Genomic DNA, 13,360 nt, shown 5'->3' on the forward strand with positions numbered 1-13,360 from the left:
GTTTGATGAGGTTTAGCTGACAATCCATGTCTCCTGAGAGGTAGTACCTACCCAGTAAGACTCAATACTGATATAGACCTCCACCATTAGCTGTAGAACAGGCTCAGCTGTTAACATGATTAACTTGAGGGACTTTGTCTGCAGTGGCCTGTGGTTTCACAGGTGACTTCCAGAACGAGCATTTTTAGAAGGGAATTCCTCAGAAATGGCACTTTCTCTTTAAATTCAGAGCCCACCTAAAACTCGGTAAGTTTTTACACAGTCAGGCTCTCATTCTGCATCTAAGGGTGGTGGAGAAAGAGACCTAAGAAGAAGTCTAATGACTCCGTATGGATTTTATGAACAGTCACAGCCTCGATGTTTGTAAGGCTGTGTTTAATTGTGCTCAGGAATGTTACATCTTCTGAGACTTATCGACACTTGCTTGTCATCTTCTTGTTTGTTCATCCCTGTTGGATGAGCTCATTGGGTGACTAATTTCAGTATAGATTTGAATCTACAATGAAAACTCAATGAAAACTCTGATTTTAATCAGCTCTTCCTCATCTTCCCTGGGCTGTAGCAGATGGAACGCTTGTCCCAGGTTCCTGGTGGAGGAGAGTGCAGTAGTCAGCAAAAGGATGGAGAATTGGCACTGGGAGGCAGGAGCTGCATACCATGGCACAGGACTGGTAACACTGGGTATAACATAAAGCCCCTTGGGCATTCAGATACCTGAAACATACTGTAAATTCCAGGCTGGCAGTGTAGGAAATTCAAATCCTTCTCCATAGTCTGTAGCTGAGTATTGCAGCAAAATGCTTACTGTAGGGTGCTCTGAGCACTAGAAAGGATGAGTTCCCCAAGCACTTGTTTATGGAGCCCATGGTGCATTTATGGCACCAGGAACCTGTTTAGCACATGATTTGGCTACTGGGCATCCAGGCCTCATCCAGGTACAGAGCAAACATTCAACAACTCCATTTACCGTTAATTACTGCTTCTAATAGAGCTGAATATTACAGCTGAAATTGTCCGTGACTTCTGCTGAGGAGCTCATGGTGTGTTGGTTTGTCCCCTTCTTACAGAGCAGTGTGAGCACACCAGTCAAAGGTGGTTATGGAAGCATTTCTGGAAGCCCTCAAAGCAGGTTGTGTGAATTTGTCCACACTCATACTGTGTTATTTCAGCTCTTAAGTGGAAATAACACAAAATCAAGTGGTTTGCACTTGAAATAATTTGAGAAACATCTTCCATTTTTAACGCTGTTCGTGGCAGCATCTGAACAAGTGCAAAACAATAAGGACCTACCAGACTGTAGACAAAAAGCAGGAGGACAAACAAGTCAGTTCCCTGCAGGGCACATCCCACCTGAAGCTTTGGCCCTACTTCAATAAAGCACATGTGCAAACACTTAACCTTAACCCTGCACTTAACTCCAGGCCTATCCCCATGCCTGGGTGTGCTAATAAACCTTCTGGGGGTTTCAGGCTCACAGCTGGGTTTGATGAGTAGCTTCTGCCTTTAGTGCAGTTTATACCTGAGCTGGTTTATGCTGCCACATGTCTTCCTCAGAGCTAAGGCAGTCCTTCTCTAAGGAGCTGAATTCTGCATAGAGAATTAGTTAGGTTGGGAAAGATCTTTAAAATTATTGAGTCCAACCACATCTTTACCTTCAGTGCTCCATGAGCTTTGCATCCAGCCCTCTGCATCAGCATCTCCAGCTTTGCTATAGGAAGGATCATGCAAGCATCTTGTCTGCACAGGACAATGGAACATCTTACACTGCAGTAAGCTGATGGGGTTTTATAATGGTAGAGGCAGCATTCTGTGTGGAGTGGGTTTGTGTTTCAGTAGGACATGGTGATGTGTTGGTAGAATCAAGTTATTCAATATTTCTGATGGATCTAGTAAGGGCTGTAGACTATGTTCCTTCCTATATATCTAGTGGGAGTTGGTATTTTCTCTCCAGGCAATGCTAAACTGTATTGATTTGCTTCATGTTATCTTTGCAGAGGAATTGCCTCTGCATTATACATGTGGGGTTTTGGAAATGGTGGCTGTGGTTATATTAAACCTATAGAGCAGCATGGGAGGTTCCTGGGGGAGGAGGGACTGATAGTCCTTTGCCTGCAAGTGCTGTTGTTACAGAACATGCTGGAATTTGGCCAGATAGTCACTGTAAGGTATATTGCTGTTGTAAGGAAGAGAGTGGGAAATGCTAAGCTTAAACTGAAATAGTGTTTCGAAATTCATGTGACTGCTTAGAAGCTTTCTGATCGATGTGTGCAGCTCTCTGGATCTGCAGACCTTTATTTCTCTTTTTCATATGATGACCATTTCTAAGTAAACTTGCACATACTCATATGAGTGCTGAGCTATGAAATAGCTGCATGGGTGCTTAGAAACTTGTACTTAGAGATCTAAAGACTAAAAGGGACTTAGGAGTGGCCCAGGCCCACCACTCCTAAAACTTCCCTGAATTAATTTTCTGCTTCAAATCCGGTGGGTTTGGCTGAAATAAACCATCTCTACTAGGAAAAGAACTACTTCTCCATATTATTGAATCCTCTTCTGCGTTCTTACTGACTGTGATCAGATCTCTTCTGATTAAATCTTTTTAAGCAGAACAGACTAAGTTCCCTCAATCTCACAATTGCAAAAGGTTGTGATTTCCTGGTTTCACTCATCATAATTTTCTCTAAGGTCTCATGAAAATAATACCCAGTTAATTCAATAGGACATTATTAAATAGACTGAAATTAATTCCGTGATTCTAATTATAGCACATTCTCTTAAATCTATCTTTTTTGAACATCAGTCTTTTATCCCATTTGGAATTAAACTTGGGGCATAGGTCAGTAATTGTGTATATTTACCTTTTCTTTTCAATTTGTGATTATTATGTTTTTAATTCTACTTTTTGCTGCTTTCACTCCCTCTTTGCACACTTTACTTGCTTGCAATACTGTTCCGTTGCCATAAGAGCATAATCCTATGGTATGCATTGGTTTGGTCTAGCTAAAAATATGTTCAGAGGTTGTAGTTATCAATCATACTTTATTGACAAAGTTGACTTTTCTTCTAATTGTTTCTGAACTGGTGAAAAACAACTCTGTAAAATGCATCCCGTGTAAGTGCAGGCTCAGATCTACACTGAATGGGTACAAAAGACTAGGCTTGGGAGAGCAACAGAGCAAATACAGTGGAGGAAACATCTCCCTCTCTTGCCTGTGGTGTGATGGCTACTGCCAGTGTTGGGGTGAAGGCTGTGGTTAAAGGTGCCTGAAATCAGCCTCTTATTAGTCCTGGGAGTCCCAGGAGGCTCCTGCCGATGTTTGTACCCCTGAGGTCACAGCCTTTGGCCTTGCTTTGTGGTGAGGAGCCCTTCCAGGGCGTGTTATTTACTGGGCAGGCAGGTTAAAGCCTTTCCCCTTCTCAGTGTGCGTTTGAAGCTGTGTTTTCAAAACAGCTCTGGGGTTTGATGCTTGCCTTGATTTGAATGCCCTAAGGGCTCTTTGATTGAGATTCTTCACAACCTGATGTTCTCCAAGAAACCCGAACACCCTCAGTAATTAACGATGTGCAATTATGGATGCTTTTATTTGTACCCTGACCTGGGATACAGGGATGTATTTATTCTGTTGGAAGACTAGACAGGAGATTGGGCTTGAGAGTCAGTCTGGATCTTCCTTTGGGATGGGACTTCTGGGGGGCTCAAGCCACAGCTGACCTTTGGGAAGGGATGGAGCAGGGGCATTGCACCCCAGCCAAGTTCACCTTTTACATCTGCAGTCACCTTTGGTTTTAGCCTGTTCTTGCCTATGGAGAGACAAAGGCTACATCCTGGTGGGGTGTCTCCTAGTGTCTGTTATTTGTTCTCCCAAGGCAGGGAGGTATCAGGGTTTACACTGAGCAGCTGTAGCTCCAGAGAACACAGTGATGAGACAGAGCATTGCAGGGAGGATGTGAGGGCTGATGTATTTACAGCAACGCTGCTTCCTCGATGTTCCTAAGACACAGATGAAAGTAAAACTGGCAGCCGCTCCCCGCGATGCAAATCGTGCACAGAGGTAATGCCATGTTCAGCCGTGGTTATGCAAGACACTGCTGCCAAACCATGTTTTCCTCTGTATGTGGCTTGACAGAACGTTGTGTTTAACCTCAGACTAGATGGGATAAAACACGGTTCTCTGTCAGGACTACAAATTCATGTGTCTGTCTGCACCTATAGTCTATCTCCCACTCCTAACTGGCTATTGCTATCGTGTAGACAGGTGGAATACTTCCAAGGGGACATAAGAGCCTAAAATCTTGATCTTTTCAATCTGAATTAGGCTCCTAAGTCAAGTGACAGCTTTGAATTTATGCACCTAAACCATTTAAACACTTAGAAAAATGCCTTCAGTCCCTAAGGAATGCCCTGCAGTGGTTTGCTCGTCAGCTCAGCCCACATCTGCTCATACCCAGATGTTGCCCCAGCTAAAAGCAGGCTCTATTTACTACCGAGTGTTACATACGTGTTCAAAACATTTCATAGAGCCCTGCATGGGGGTTAATGTGTAACAGGGCTCTCGGCTCAGCATCTGTGAAAGATGTCCAAGGCAAGCCCATCCCCAGTGCAGAGCTTTCCCATATGGAGAAGGAGAATGGGGACCCAGCTCCATCCCTTGCAGCCCATGTATGGAAAAGCCTGAGTGCTGATGGTCTATAGCTCCCCAATATAACGGTGTAATAATTAACAACAGCCTCTGTGGTTACATGGCACCTTCCATCCGAGAGGCTCGCAGTGCTTTACAAGCCTGTTTCCCTCAGACTTGCGATGCTGGGTCCAAGAGCCCCATCTTGATAGATGATCTCCTCGGGGTGGATTTGTGGCAGGGAAGATTTGTTGCTCAGGCTTTGACATGTCTGTTTGAGAAATCGGAGCCGTGCTTCCGCTGGGTGCCAAGAGGCAGGAGCTGCTGAGAGGGCTGCAGCAGATCTTGCACTGCATGGGCCAAGGCTTGAGCAACCCTTTGTCGGCATCTCTTTATTGTCAACTCTAAATCTGGCCCTGCTCAGCCACTGCAGGAAAGAGCCCATGATAGATAACACCATCTATCTGCTCTGAGACTGATGAACAACCAGACACTGGCACACAGAGCCAAGCGCGATGTCCTCTCAACACAGCCTTCTTGAGGTGGTTTCATTTCAGGGCTCCTGCAGGACAGCACAGAGCAGCCCCTGAGCATCCTAACAAGCCCCCTAATGAGCTTTGTTTGGGGGCTGCAAGCACAGCTGCTGTGGGGACAGCTGGGAGACGCTCGGAGCTCCTGGGCTCTCTATATGGATGCTCTTGACCTCTGAGGCCTCTGAAACTCCATGTGGCTGCTGAGGACACTGGAAAGGGTCAACCCCCTCTCTGCACCCCCAACAAAAGGAGCGGTTTGGTAGATGCAGCCAGGACCAGGCAGTGAAGAGGTCTTAGAAGGAGATGAGGAGGAAAAAAACCTTGATTTTCAAGGGGCATGGATTTGCAGCACAGCAAAACTTGCTTGAAAATACAGGTTGGGAAAAGCCAGCTACCACATCAGCCACCCGCACTGGATACCCAGTAAATGGGGCCAGACGGGTCAAACGGGGCTCAGATCCAGCCACTGCTGTCCCAGCAAAGGCTCTCACAGCTCTCCCGGGCAGCGCAGGGCAACTTTGAACCCCCTCCCCATCCCCATCGGCTTTGTTATCCCTGCTATTGTGAGGCTGGCGGAGCCAATCCCCGCCAGCCCTGATTCAAAGTCCAGGTGCCAACCAACTTGAACTCTCCAGCATCCCCGCCGTGAAGCAATTATTCCCTCAGACACATTCATTGTTCTCATTACACCATAAATTGTGAATGAATTAAACATGCACTTACCACTATGCACCACAGCTGTCAAGGAAAATAACACACAAATACGCATGGGGCTGGACCCTGCTCCTCTCCCAGGAAGGCTTGCTCCTTGCAGAGAAGGAGGCAACAGCCAAACTTGGTGGAGCTGGTATTTTCTTTATGGTGAGACCAAATTGGTGTTCTCAGTTACGGCAGTGCAGTGCAGGGCTGTCTCATTTGGATCTGAGAATCTAATAGTAGTTTTTTTCCTTTTGGCCGCATTTATATCACTGTTGTGCAAAGGGAAAACTGGTCCCTGAGCTTTCAGAGGCCCCAGTTTGCCTACGTCTTATGGGGCACAAAATCCTGGCATGGGTATAGGAGGACAAATCAAGTATCACTTTGAGCATCCCAGCCCACACTGGGGATTTCATTGGATGTGACTGATAGCTCTAAAAGAAAGGTAATTCAGAGTGCCCAACTTCATCTTGCAGGGCTGTATTTGCTATATATATACATGCATATACTTTCCCAATGAGAATGAAGGGTGTTTGTTTTCTAATCTCTGCTCCACGTCCATGGAGTTACACAGCCAGGAACAATCTCCTAGCAGATGAATTCCTTGCTCCAAAGAGGGGACCTGGAACTGACAGCTACCTTGAGGTACAATGTTGGGATTCACCAGACAGGATTACAGAGGGGGCTTTTCTTCCGAGCGCGGGAGCTGGAAGTTTGTCTGCATTTCTCTTCTTGCACCGCATCTCCAAGGAGGTTTTCACTTTCTAAGAAGGATGTTACCCACTGAGCTATTCATAGCAGCTAAATGAGAAAAGGGGTTAATAAAATACATGCTAGAAGAAAGAAAATAAGATTAGAAGGGCTGATGTTTTGGCTGTGAGGCCTTCTGTGGGCTGCGGAGAGAGGAGGGGGGGAAAAGGAACAAGATTATTATTTTCTTTTCTCTAGCTCAAAGAACTTCATGGCCAGAATGGCACCACTAATCCAATTTTCTTTCTAACAAGTATTTTATCAACGCCTCTTTCTTTCCCCCCTTCTATTCTCCTTCCCCCAGTCTCTACATTGACATATCATTAGTTGCATTAAAACTAGAGTTTCAGCTCATGGTGTCTCTGCTCTGCAGAAGCTTTAAGGGGGGCTTGCAGGACCCCCAAGACTCTGTGCACATCTCCCCCTGCACGCACACACTTTTGGGCACCTGGTTTTCCCTCGCCAGCCACAGAGAAGTATCTTTTACAGGCGCTCAGTGCTGTTTGGCAGAGGATCAGATAGCAGCTCCACTGAAAGCAAACAGCCGCCTTTCCGAGGGAGTAAATATTTCGCAATGTGTTACTTCAGTGTTATTTATTATGAACATATTTTCCCTTTTATCCGGGGATTTGCCAACTCTTTGGAGGCACAAAACCTCACCGCGGCCTCGCGAAGGGTGGCTGCACCTCTCCTCCCCTCTGCCATGTGAAGGGGGATCCAGTGAGGTTTTATTCAGCCCCAGCTCCCTTCTGGAGAGGAGGGTGTTCGGCAGGAGCCTGGGATCACTCCCTGCTCTTGTAAAGGCAAGGAACCCCTGAGATAGAATCATGGAATGGTTTAGGATGAAGGGACCTTAAAGCTCAACCAGTTCCAACCCCTGTCACAGTCAGGGACACCTTCCACTAGAACAGGTTGCTCCACACCCTTGTGTCCATCCCGGCCTTGAACACCACCAGGGATGCGGCAGCCACAGCTTCTCTGGGCACCCTGTGCCAGCGCCTCAGCACCCTCACAGGGAAGAGCTTCTGCCTTATATTCCATAAAGATGGAGATTTGTTTTTCACAGTGGGTCACGTATCAGAGTGAGGAGAAGTTGCTATAGGACCAGTCTGCCCCAGTACATACATGATATGGTGTCTGAGGGGGCCTTTTGTGACAATAAAAGAAGGAGTAAATCATGGGGAGGCGAGTTGCTCTCGTTATCTGCCTTCTCTCTATCTGACACATGGAGAAAAAGGGAGGTGTGATGGGGCTGTGATGGAGAGAGGTCCTGAGGCTCCTCGGAATACATGGTGGCACAATTTGTGGCACTGTTTTGTCCCTTTGTCAAGGATTAAGGAAGCTGGCCCTCTCCCTGCAAGGTTTGCCTGGGTCTGGGGCAGGACCTGAGACAGGACTTGTCCCCCCAAGCAGCTCGTTGGGTGCAGCTTTGCCCAGGTCAGTCACAGCCCCCTGGGCTGTGAGCTTCTCTATGGTATTTGACTCTGTTCCTTGATATAATGAGCTTGAAGGGCGGGGGGGGGGAGGGAATTAAGTAATAATCATAGTGCAAGAGGGTACATTGCTGCAGCCAGCCCTATCCTATGGGATAGGACTCAGCCTTCCATGGGATGAGCCCATGCTCCCCACAACACAGCCGCTGGGATTTCCAGCAGCAAATAATGCTTCCAAGAGCCAGGCTGTGCCCTGACCGTCTCCGGGCAGACTGACTAGCAGTGTTATTACAGGAGAACAACAAGAACTTGAAAGTGTTCCTTTCTTCCTTCATTACCTCCCTTTGCCTGAGTATCCAGGTGCTGATAATTGGCCAAACATCAGAGCAGTTGGAGCAGGAGCGAGTGGCTCAGCCACACTTTGGGGTTTCTGCTTTGGCAGGAATCAGCCAGGACAAGATTCCCTTTGGTCCTGCTGGGTTTGTGCATGCTGGGCTCTGGAGGTGGAGGAGCAATGGCCCACAGTGGCTCGGTGAATGAGGAGCCATCTCGGGGTGTTCCCATTTGTTTCTAATCCTTCTTGGCACTTGTCTTCATTAGAAAACTAGGCTGTGTTGGAACATGACTTTGCCTCAGCATATTAATTACTGGATGATGAAGATAGGTCAGCAGTTAAGCATAGACAGGCATGGTCATGCCCAATGTAACATCAGGTGCTGGGAGTTAATCCTGCGATTCCAATCGAATTCACTGAGGACCAGATGGTGTGATTCCAACCAATTGACTTTTTTCAGTCAAATCTGGATTTTGGTGGGAAATCTGGTTTTCTACAAACAGAGGAGTTTCTAATTCGTGGGTTTTTTCCCCCTCCATGGAAGAGCTGAAATCTTGGCCAATTTTAGCCTAAACCCAGAATGCAAACCAGAAATGCAGCAGTGATTCATAGTGGTTGCCATCCATAGGGATGCCTTGTGCTGCCATTTCCCAGCCACGCAAGTGCTCCTCTGCTCCCCCACGTACTCCTCGTCTGAGCACAAAGCCCAGCCTTTTGTGGGAAATGCATCTAAGTCTATGCAACAGCACAGAGTGTGAGACAAACCACAGCTCCCATTTGTATTGTAGTTAAAAAGCAGCTATTTGGTTGCAATATAGGGTTTATCAGGATTTTTTTTTTAAGTCAGCATAGTTTTCTTTAGAAATCCCTTCTTGCCGATCCTTTTTCAACTGATTTGATGCACAAAGACCAGCAGGATCCCACTTAACTAGCAAACAACCATCAAGTTCAGGCTGCAGCAGCACAAGCATCCTCCTAGGTGCCTCAGCATCCAGCCATTCCCTTCCTGTCCCTGCAAGCCTCAGCATCCCACATCTCGCTGCACTGCTCTTGGAGGTTTCCTTATCCCCAGCATGGCATTTGATGTCCCTGGCTAGTGTCACCTCTTTCACCAGGCCTTCTGGTGTGGTCCCATGGTGCCAGCCCACTCCATGGCCACCCCTCGCAGGGCAAGGCTCCCGCAGGCGTGCTCCTTTGCATCCCGCAGAGCCTGTCATTAGCGTTTCTCAATCAACGCCTTCTTGTTAGTGACTGGGGCCAGTGGGAGCTTTAGGTGAAGGTGGAGCCAAGCCAGGAACAGATCCTCTCCTGAAAAGTTATAATGAAAGCAATAATGGTTGAGTCCTTGAGCAATGCCCGCCTATGACAATCGTTGTCTGGAGGCTACCTTAATTACGAAACAGTGTTCTCAGCCTCAGGCTTCATGGTCTCGGTGCCTTTATTCTCTCTTGAGCAATATTTTATTGCTATTGTCCTCAACCTATTTCATATGAAGTCCAGAGTATCTGAAAGTTATATGCAATATATGTTTGTTTTCTATTCTATTTGCACAAATTTCTTGTATTGTGTTTTGGGGTTTTTTATCAGTATCTGAAAGCCTAAAGCTGGTATTATCTAAAGGATTATAAGAGAATTAGGCACCCAAAGCCAATTGATTTTTCACTGTGAATTAGCCAAGTGCATTTGGAGGGCTGGAGACTTTAGTTTGCACTCATGGTTTCAGGTCCACCATGTACCCTGTTGGTAAAGAGACCTCAGCACCACTTACATGGTGCCAAAGCAGGAGCAGTCAGTAAGAAACTGCAGGTACAAGGAGGTGGATGTGGCCTTGAGACTTTAAACTGCCTTTGAAAAATCTCCTTCTGACTCCCTCAGGCTCTTTTGAAAACGCCACTCCGAGTTACCATCAATTTTGATAATTAAGCACTGATTTAATTTTAGAGTAACAATAATTGTCAACATTTTCCAGCCCAAGCACCTTAAATTAGACACGCAGATCCGAACGTTGGCACCGCATCAAAGCGGCGCGCAGTGATTTTCAGAGATGCTGAGCACACGCGGCTCTCGCTCGGCGGCGGCGGAGGTTGTGCTCAGGACTTCAGAAAGCCCAGGCCGTTTGGACTTGATCCCCTGCCAAGCTCGGCGTGCTCAACATGCATTTCAACACCTTGCTTTAGGCACCTCGGATTAGAAAAGAAATAATAATAAAAATGAAATTGGCCAGGAGTATTACAGCAATTTTCCCCCTGACAGAGTGAAAGTGGAGGGAGGTTGGATGCTTTGCGTGGGGGTAGTGCTGGGACACACGCTGGAGTCCTCGTAGGGTGTGATGAGGGATGTCGCCAGCATCCTTGCTGACAGGGAATGGGTAAGACCAAAACATGTCATTCTTTAGTCCCTTTCTCTGGGCCTGCCTTCCTCCAAGCAGGGACTCCTGTGTCCCATGGTTGAGGTGAGTTTTGGGACCTTCTAGGTGGCCGAGATCATAGAACTACAGACTGGTTTGGACTAAAGGGACCTTAAAGCTCATCTGGTTCTAACCCCCTGCCAGGGGCAGGGACACCTTCCATTAGAGCAGGTTGTTCAAATGCTGGTGCATCCTATGTGAGCTGGGGAGGGATCGCACATCTGGTGCCAACGCTTGGCACAGGGACCCCTTGCTTTGGGATGGGGGGCATTGCAGGGGACACATCTGGCTCCCTGCTGGGTTTGGCAGGGTGAGATGCCATGGCAGACATCAAAGCCGTGATTAAGCCAATACTTTAATCGTATCTCCGTGCCTCATTACTCGTCCTGCGCCTTTGATGAGGGCTTCACCTCTTGGTGCTCTCCCCACGCCCAGCCCCACCCTGAATTAGTGCTTTTGCTTTATTTTTAGCAGTGATTTGGAAATTGCTGAGGCTCCTTTTTCCTTTCTTTTGTCCCCCCCCTTTTTCCCCTCTTTCTTTCCTTTGTTTTTTATCATTTTCCTTTTGCTTGTTGGGGTGTTTTTAAGGCTCGTGTCAGAGCTCCTTGTCCCTCCAAACCCCCAGCCAGCCGTTAAGGGAACATTCACACCTATTTTCCCTGCCTTGTCTCCCCTTTATTCTTATGAAGCTCTCATTGATTATTGCCCTTAAATTCCTCAGTCCGGTCATAGATAAAAGGATAACCACTTCAAAGCAAAGTGTTAAGAGTTTAACCTCGAGCTAAAAGAGTGGACAACAAGGTAATTGAGGGTAATAACTGATCACAGACCTACTTTCAAAGGCACATGCAAGCCTCACTTTCAGATGGCTTTAATTTTATTAACATTTGTAGCAGCTCTAGATGCTTTTGAATCATTACAAACTTCAAAGCTTGAGGTAACACTCCAAATGGAGAACCTGACACCAGGTTTTTTGTTCAGACCCACATCATATTGATAGTTTCTGTTGCAGGCATGTAACATCTCTTCTCAAACTATAAAACCCTAGATGAAAAAAATATTGCCAATAGAGAAGATCAAAGCCTGAACCTCCCTTTGAATGATCCCAAAGAAGTCAAAACAGAAAACAACATGGGGGGAAAAAAATAATATATCTATATTATTCCAAGTATCTTTATCCATATTTAAACTTGTCTGCAGAAGCGGATGAGCTTGGATAATTCTCCCTGAGTTTTATGAAGCTATTTGGCCAATCATCTGTTTCTTTTTGGGTGTTTGGAGCTGGCCCTTTTGCTCTCTGTGCATGAGGTATTTAGACCCAAGAATGTGGGAGCAGCACCTAAAGGAGCAGCCCTGACTCAGCCGGGAGCGGAGCCATGCGAGGTCAACATAAGAAATACATTTAGAAACTGAACACGCATGGACCGAAATCAGGATTATAAGAACACCCAGAGCCCTCCCATCTCCAACCCCTGCCAGTTGTAAGAGAACAGTCACCTGTAGCTGTCGAGCTGTTTCACAGGTTAATGGTGTCATCCCCTTGTGTCAGTGGGCTGTGCTCACTGTCACCCCGGATAGGTTTGCCATGGGGCTCCTTACATCCTTACAGCTTGCCCCAGTGCAACCTTTCCTGGGGCCGCAGGGTGAATCAGCCCCAGGAATTGATCCAGGGTATAAATAGCCTCTTTCTTTGTCTATTTTTTGTGCAGGGGAGGGTTATTTTTAACTGGGTGAGTTCCTTGAGCTAATGCATGAAGCATTCACAATGAAGGGGTGGCCCAAGGAAACAGGCTGTCCCTGCTGCCAAAAGACACATCCCAGTGCCCCTCTGCAGAGGGGTTGCTGCCACTTGAGGCTGGTATCAAGGCTCCATGGGCCTCCAGGTAGTCAAGGAGAACATCCCCAGCTGCTTCAGCCTCTGTAAAGTCATAAAAGGAAGAAAAATCACTTGTTGGGTTTTATTTCTTACTGGTTTATGGTGGTGTGCAGCAGGTTTTATATCGGTGACACCCTTTCCTCCTGTGTAATAGCAGAAAGAAGTGTTGGGCAGGTTATTTTTCAGCGCACTCCAGGACAAAGGGCTGGGTTTGAATCCAGGGTATTTAACAGTGTCTCAGCTGCTGAGTGGGGTTGTTCCAGTTGTTCTCCCTTGCTCCAAACTCCAGCTTGGGAATGCAAAGCCAAACCATCAGGGGCCCTGAAGCACGGTGGCTTTATTACAACTCTTGAAGGCAAGGGCTCGGTGTTGATTAACCCCAGGTATCTGGCCCACAGGTTTTTGTCATTTGACTTGCAGCCCCGTGTGGCAGATCAGCATTTCCAGTGGTGTTGGTGTCAGGTGTATCACATAAGAGTCTCATTATCTGTGTTCTCTTCAATAGCAGATGTCAGTGAGTATGGGCTTGTGGAAACTGCATGCTTTTAACTGCATTAACTTCAGTTTTAGCCTGCACTGATATTACATTCTCTATGGACTGAAATCAATTTAGTATAAGCTGTTCTGTTTGCATGCTAGGTATGTGCCTGTGTAATGAAAGGACAATGGTATGTTGGTTATATCAATGGAATTTATGTTATTGTCTAAAGTT

At 46.7% G+C, this 13,360-nt stretch overlaps 1 protein-coding gene across 1 annotated transcript in view; it reads left to right on the forward strand.

Moving 5' to 3' along the window:
• The first annotated feature begins 1,548 nt into the window (after nucleotides 1-1,548).
• AXIN2 (axin 2) overlaps nucleotides 1,549-13,360 on the forward strand; it is a 44,448-nt gene continuing 32,636 nt past the window's right edge. The window contains exon 1 of the mRNA XM_065693549.1: nucleotides 1,549-1,769. The gene's annotated coding sequence lies outside the window, so the exon portion shown is untranslated. The remainder of the gene's footprint in view (nucleotides 1,770-13,360) is intronic.

Source organism: Lathamus discolor, chromosome 13 (assembly GCF_037157495.1).
Source record: "Lathamus discolor isolate bLatDis1 chromosome 13, bLatDis1.hap1, whole genome shotgun sequence".
Classification (NCBI taxonomy): Eukaryota; Metazoa; Chordata; class Aves; order Psittaciformes; family Psittacidae; genus Lathamus; species Lathamus discolor.